Source organism: Neoarius graeffei, chromosome 24, assembly GCF_027579695.1.
Source record: "Neoarius graeffei isolate fNeoGra1 chromosome 24, fNeoGra1.pri, whole genome shotgun sequence".
NCBI lineage: Eukaryota > Metazoa > Chordata > Actinopteri > Siluriformes > Ariidae > Neoarius > Neoarius graeffei.
Genome location: NC_083592.1, coordinates 29,462,447 through 29,469,939, shown reverse-complemented (window position 1 = coordinate 29,469,939; position 7,493 = coordinate 29,462,447).

Genomic DNA, 7,493 nt, shown 5'->3' with positions numbered 1-7,493 from the left:
GCTTTACAGAAAATTAAAGACTTTAAACATGAGCTAATTTTATCCCTAACCTATCCCCAATGAGCAAGCCTGTGGCGACGGAGGCAAGGAAAAACTCCCTCAGACGACATGAGGAAGAAACCTCGAGAGGAACCAGACTCAAAAGGGAACCCATCCTCATTTGGGTGATAACAGACAACGTGACTGTAAATAACTCGCTTCTATAACTGTGTCCTATAGAGTCACAAAGTATAACTGTGAAACCAGGAAATTCATTATAGTTTTAACACAAAGTCAGTTTTGTTGAAGTCATAAACTGTTCATTGATGGAAACTTGAGTGCAAAACTGTTCATGACAACAGCAGTCCTAAAGTTATCAAGTTAACTGTAGTCCTCAGACATAAAAGCATTACTGTAAGTGTCCAGAGCGTCCTCCAAGTGCAACTTTCGACTGTCCATATAGGACCGTCCTCCACAGGAACAATGAGATGAGACTCCGGCCAGACACAGGGCATCAGGATGGATCTTGCCTGTTTATGGATAGCTCTGTGTATTGTACACAAACCAACTAGACAATTGGAGTATGGATGGCTGCATGTAAATGAGGAAATTAGTGGAATATTCATTTTCATTAGTCACGTAAACAGCTTAGTAGGAATATTGTCTTTTTCGGAAGAAGGGCAAAAAAGGAATATTTTGTGCATGTAAACGTCGTGAATATCAACTATGTTACACCTGATTTTTCACATTAAAATAACTAAAACTGGGCTACTGATATCCTTTAAAGTATACTGTACATCTACACGGGTTAGAGTTTTTGCATGACCTCTCTTAAACCTATCAAATTTACCTGTATGGTAGTTTTATAATAAATTATAAAACAATCATTCCATGAAATCAAGTCGTACATGAGTTGATAGCCGACGAAGCGTGTAGCCATGCCATCTTGGTGAGGTATAGAATAGCTTTAGACATTTATTTAATTCTTCATTGGACATTTCCATCCATCCATCCATCCATCCATTATCTGTAGCCGCTTATCCTGTACAGGGCTGCAGGCAAGCTGGAGCCTATCCCAGCTGACTATGGGTGAGAGGCAGGGTACACCCTGGACAAGTTGCCAGGCCATTGCAGGGCTGACACATAGAGACAAACAACTATTCACACTCACATTCACACCCATGGTCAATGTAGAGCCACCAATTAACCTAACCTGCACCCGGCAGCTTTGGACTGTGGGGGAAACCGGAGCACCCAGAGGAAACCCATGCAGACACGGGGAGAACATGCAAACTCCACACAGAAAGGCCCCCATCGGTCACTGGGCTCGAACCCAGAACTGTCTTGCTGTGAGGCGACAGTGCTAACCACTACACCACTGTGCCGCCCCCTTGGGCATTTCAGTGATGTAATTTTCAAACATCTTTGAGCTTTTGACCCAGTCTAAAAAAAAATCAACAAATTTTAATGCTTAAAGATAAAGAATGTAAACAAACACTGCAAAATGACAGTAGCAATTTATGAAAAATTATATAATAATAATTCTTGAAAAATATAAAAGATACGTTCTTACCATCAAATACTTTCATTCCATATTTTGTTGCTTTTTTGTATTTTGGGGGGTTTTGTTTTCGAGTAGAGATTTTATTTTGTCCTCAGTTGGTTCAGCAAAACGCTCCGCCATTTTGTTTTTCTCTACTCACAGTATATGAGCTGATAGCCTAGTAGTAGAGTAACCAATCAGAGCACACAATTGGCTATTCCTTAATGACAGTGCTGAACATGTCACATGTACGTATATCTAGAAAAAAATATTCTTAAAATTATTTTTAAAACATCATCGTATATATGGCAGAACAGACTCAAGAGCCCTTCTTCTTTTGGCTATTCTCGATTAGGGTCGCCACAGCAGAACCTCCATCTCCGTTGCTCCCTGTCTTCTGCATCCCTCTCCACCACACCCGCCACTTTCATGTCCTCTCTCACCACATCCATGTATCTCTTCTTTGGCCTTCCTCATTTTCGTTTGCCTGTCAGCTCCATCCTCAACATTCTCCTTCCAATATGCTCTGCATCTCTTCTCAGGATGTGCCCATACCATCTCAGTCTCATTTCTCTTAGCTTAATTCCCAAGCTCTCCACATGTGCTGTCCCTCTGATGTGCTCGTTCCTTATCCTGTCCAACCTTGTCACTCCCATCGCAAACCTTAACATCCTCAACTCCGCCACCTCCAACTTTGCCTCCTGTCTCTTCGTTAAGGGTACGGTCTCCAATCCATACATCACAGCTGGTCTCACTACTGTCTTATACATCTTACCTTTCACTTTAGCTGGGACTTTCCTATCACAAATGACTCCTGAAACCCTTCTCCAACTGCTCCACCCTGCCTGCACTCTCTTTCTCACCTCACTATCACAGCCCCCATTTTCCTGCACAGTTGACCCCAGGTACTTGAATTCACCAACTTTCTTTACGTCTACTCCTTGCATCTTCACGACACTCTCATCCCCATTCTCATTGATGCACATGTATTCTGTTTTGCTACTGCTCACCTTCATTCCTCTTCGTTCCAATGCCTACCTCCATCTCTCCAAACCCAACTCAACCTCTTTTGTACTCTCACCACATATCACAATATCATCGGCAAACATCATGCTCCATGGTGACTCTAGCCTCACTTTGTCCGTCAAGCTATCCATCACTATGGCAAACAAGAAAGGACTCAAAGCAGATCCTTGATGAAGTCCCACCTTCACCTTGAACCATTCAGTCGTTCCAACTGCACACCTCACTGCTGTTTCTCTGTTCTCTTACATGTCGTGCACCACTCTAATATACTTCTCAAGAGCCCTTAAAATTGACTCAAGAGCCCTTAAAATTGTATTTTATTTGAAGTGCAGGATTTAATCAAATGACTGTAATGACATCCATTTGTCCATAACAGTTGTCAAAGTGAGTAGTGAAAACATCCTTTGTAACTAGCTGATATGATACACTGAGGGAATATACTAACTTGAGCCACTGATAGTTCTATTGAGAAAGAACATTGTTTTTGTACTTTTTTATTGATGTGAAATATACCCCAAATTATAGAATGACTCTAGTGAGACCAGCCTTGGTATATGGGTTGGAGACTGTGGCACTGAATTAAAGACATGCAGTGGAGCTGGAGGCAGCAGAGTTAAAGACACTAAGATTTGCATTCAGAGTAACAAAGATGGACAGGATTAGAAATGAGTATATTAGAGGGACAGCTGAGGTTGGACAGTTTGGAGACAAAGCAAGAGAGCTGAGACTGACTTAGTGTGGACATGTGCGGAGGAGAGATGCTGAGTATATTGTTAGAAGGATGCTGAAGATGAAGCTGCCAGGCAAGAGGAAAAGAAGAGGGCTAAAGAGGAGGTTTATGGATGTGATGAGAGATGGTGGGTAGCATGACAGAGGACGATGCTGAGAACAGGAAGAGATGGAAACTGATGATCCACTGTCATGACCCCTAACAGGAGCAAGAAGAAGAATTAATAGAATATTTTATTTATGAGGTACTGATAAAACTAATGGTTTCTTTTTCTGTTCTTGTCTTTGGCAAAACGAAAACAGCCAGAGAGCCTTTGTATTGGCCTTGTATGGCCTTTGGTGGTGGGGCCCAATGTGAAATCTTTTCATGAAGTCCAAAATCCCTGGTGGCTCCCATGATGTAGACTATATATGACTCGCGTCAAGGTTGCTTTTGCATGCACTGGGTAAGGTGTGCTCTTTATAGTCAACTGAACAACTGTGCATTATTGTGTTTACAATAAAATCTTTCAATTTCAATAGTTGTGCGATTGTGTAGGTTGTGAACATCATTTCAATTCAGGCATATATTCCTGTGCTTGTTCCTTTTATTTACAAAACTCAGAGTACACACACAAGGTTTTGTACTTTACCACCAGAAAAACAGTGATCATAATTAATCTTCCATCCATCTACAACCCCGATTCCAAAAAAGTTGGGACAAAGTACAAAATGTAAATTAAAAACGGAATGCAATAATTTACAAATCTCAAAAACTGATATTGTATTCACAATAGAACATAGACAACATATCAAACGTCGAAAGTGAGACATTTTGAAATTTCATGACAGCAACACATCTCAAAAGAGTTGGGACAGGGGCAATAAGAGGCTGGAAAAGTTAAACGTACAAAAAAGGAACAGCTGGAGGACCAAATTGCAACTCATTAGGTCAATTGGCAATAGGTCATTAACATGACTGGGTATAAAAAGAGCATCTTGGAGTGGCAGCGGCTCTCAGAAGTAAAGATGGGAAGAAGATCACCAATCCCCCTAATTCTGCGCCGACAAATAGTGGAGCAATATCAGAAAGGAGTTTGACAGTGTAAAATTGCAAAGAGTTTCAACGTATCATCATCTACAGTGCATAATATCATCAAAAGATTCAGAGAATCTGGAAGAATTTCTGTGCGTAAGGGTCAAGGCTGGAAAACCATACTGGGTGCCCGTGATCTTCGGGCCCTTAGACAGCACTGCATCACATACAGGCATGCTTCTGTATTGGAAATCACAAAATGGGCTCAGGAATATTTCCAGAGAACATTATCTGTGAACACAATTCACCGTGCCGTCCGCCATTGCCAGCTAAAACTCTATAGTTCAAAGAAGAAGCCGTATCTAAACATGATCCAGAAGCGCAGATGTCTTCTCTGGGCCAAGGCTCATTTAAAATGGACTGTGGCAAAGTGGAAAACTGTTCTGTGGTCAGACTAATCAAAATTTGAAGTTCTTTATGGAAATCAGGGACGCCATGTCATTCGGACTAAAGAGGAGAAGGACGACCCAAGTTGTTATCAGTGCTCAGTTCAGAAGCCTGCATCTCTGATGGTATGGGGTTGCATTAGTGCGTGTGGCATGGGCAGCTTACACATCTGGAAAGACACCATCAATGCTGAAAGGTATATCCAGGTTCTAGAGCAACATATGCTCCCATCCAGACGACGTCTCTTTCAGGGAAGACCTTGCATTTTCCAACATGACAATGCCAAACCACACACTGCATCAATTACAGCATCATGGCTGCATAGAAGAAGGGTCCGGGTACTGAACTGGCCAGCCTTAGGGTGACCAAACGTCCGGTTTTCCCCGGGCATGTCCGTTTTTCACGTCCTGTCTGGGGCGTCCGGGTTTCTTTTTAGAAAGTGGGGAAATGTCCTGTTTTTTATTACCTTTCATTGGACCATTAAATTGCCCGGCACTAGGGCACTGCGCACGGCGCTGCGTGCGACGTAATCCCTGAGCCGCGTCAGTGCGGTCAGCTTTTTATAATCAGAAGACAGCGTGGCTGTCAGTACGCCAGCAACATGCCGAAGCACAAATGCACGTTTACAGACGACTTACAAAAGAAGTTCCCCGCTTTCAGACCAGGTCTAGACAAGTGGGAAGCTTTGTGCACAGTGTGCAAAGCAGGTACATATGTCTCGGTGTCCAGTGGAGGTGCCAGGGATCTAAAATTCTACCTGGACACCGAGAAACACAAAAAAGCTGTTCGAGGCGAGAGTACCTCAAAGTTGATAACAGAGTACTTTGTGAAACCAGGGAACGAGGATGCCGTGAATGCAGCGGAGGGTGCCTGGTCATTTCACACAGTGAAACATCATAACAGTTATCGGTCTATGGACTGCACAAGTTCATTGTTGAAAAAGACCCTCCCCGATTCTGACACGGCCAAAAAGTTAAGTTGTGCCTGTACTAAGACGGAGGCAATTGTTAACGGTGTTCTGGGCACCTCACTCTGTTGAATTGGCGCACAAAGCACTCAAAGATATCCCATTCTGTGGTGTTAGTACTGACGGGAGTAATCACGGTGCAGTAAAAATCTTCCCCATAATTATCCAATACTTTGATTGGAAGGAGGGTGGTGTGCAGACCAAATTAATTGAAGTGAAAGATACACCAAATGAGATAGCAACCACCATCGCAAACTACCTAATGGAAACATTGGCAAAGAACAATTTGTCTTCCAAATGCATCGCATTTACTGGGGACAATTGTAACACTAATTTTGGTGGAACCCGGCGTGACGAAGGGGGAAACAATGTATTTGCGAATTTGAAAAGATTTCTGCAAAACAAAACACTGATTGGCGTGGGTTGCCCAGCGCATATACTGAACAATTGTGTCCATCACGGGGCAGACACACTTGATGTGGACCTTGAAAATATCATTTTTAAAATATACCAGTACTTCCACATTTACACCGTGCGTACTGAGTCCCTCAAAGAGTACTGTGATTTTGCTGACATTGAGTACAGGAGGATGCTTTCACACAGCAAGACAAGGTGGCTCTCTCTGTTCCCAGGCACAGAGAGGATGCTACAGATGTTCCCTGCTTTAAAAGCATTCTTTGTCTCAGCAAAAGCCACCCATGGTGATCAAGGCGTTTTTTGAAAACCCATTTAGTGAGATATACTTGTGGCACATGCACTCACTCATGTCCGTCTTCCACAATCACATTCAAGAAATGGAAAGGGAGAATAACTCTATCATGGAGGTTAAGAAAATATTGAGCAGCATCCACAACATTCTTCTTGAACGGAAGAACAACAATTTCATGTCCCTCAAAGTTAAGGGACTGCTGGCCGAAAATCGCAGAGATGGACTTGAAGGGGGCTGTGACAAGTTCATGGCTGATGCGCTCGGCATGTACAGTTCATGTTTAGAGTATCTGGAGAAGTGGATGACTCCCATGGAAGAGTTCTCACCATTCATGTGGATGGACATGAGTGAGCCACCAAAGTGGAATGATGTGGAGGCCTGCATCAAGTACCTTGGAGAGAAGGGGGTGCCAACTGATGACGTTAAATGTTTTGACCAGGTTGCCAATCTGAAGAAATTCATTGAAAGCTGCAGTGACGATGAGTTCATGGGCCTGCAGGTGCACCAGAAGTGGACCAAATACTTTGAGAAGGCCAAAAACATTGCATGCTACTTAGAACTGCTGAAGATTGCACAGTTTGTCTTTGCACTTCCTTCTCACAATGCAAATGTGGAGAGTTTTTTTCACTGATGCAGAGCCAGTGGACAAAGGAGCCAGCTCTCTGTTGAATCATTGAAAGGGATTCTATTTGTGCAATACAATTTCAAAGATATGTCTTGCAAAGACTTTCATGCTTATTTGTTGAGCAACAAAAAACTGGTGAGAAAGATCAGCTCTACAGCAAAATATCAATGGGCAAACAAGGAGGATGAGGAAGAAAAACCAGACGAAGAGGAGGAAAAACCAGACGAAGAGGAAGATGAGGATTAAGCAGGAAACTAAAGATAGACTATTGATATTTTTTGTTAGGTTTTTTTTTTTTTACATTTTTGAGTTATTTTTAAAGTAAATATACAAGAGGTATTTTTGTTAATTAGCTAATTTGTTAATTTATCTTTTCCAATAGCCTACAGATCAGACACTATTTCTTTCATTACTGAAATTGAGGCTAACTGAGTATCAGTATGTTTGTTATTG